Raw genomic sequence first — 374 nt, forward strand, 5'->3', positions numbered from 1 at the left:
TTTAGTTTGGAATTTATTCCCAGGCATGCTGTATGGCTACATAACAAGCCCCCTATCATAGCCACATGAATTGCAGTCTGGTGGAATGTGAATAAAGGAAGACTAGGGAATGAATGGATGAAAATTTATCCTTGAATATTTATGACAGAAGTTCTTGGTCAAGGCTTTCTTAGAAGGATGCTTAAGCTAAGGTTTGACATTCATCACAGGTTTAATTTAGGGAAAAATAGTTGCATCTCACCTTCCCTTAGTCCTTACTCTGATCCAACAAAGTTCCTCTGCTACATGCTTTGTTCTGTGGCCAGAGCATACCTCACGAGACAATCTGCAGAACTGTATATGACTTTCCTTCATCGTCAGAGAAACACAGGACC

The sequence above is a fragment of the Tyto alba genome, unplaced genomic scaffold (genome assembly GCF_018691265.1).
Source record: "Tyto alba isolate M040663 unplaced genomic scaffold, T.alba_DEE_v4.0 Super-Scaffold_22, whole genome shotgun sequence".
Lineage (NCBI taxonomy): Eukaryota > Metazoa > Chordata > Aves > Strigiformes > Tytonidae > Tyto > Tyto alba.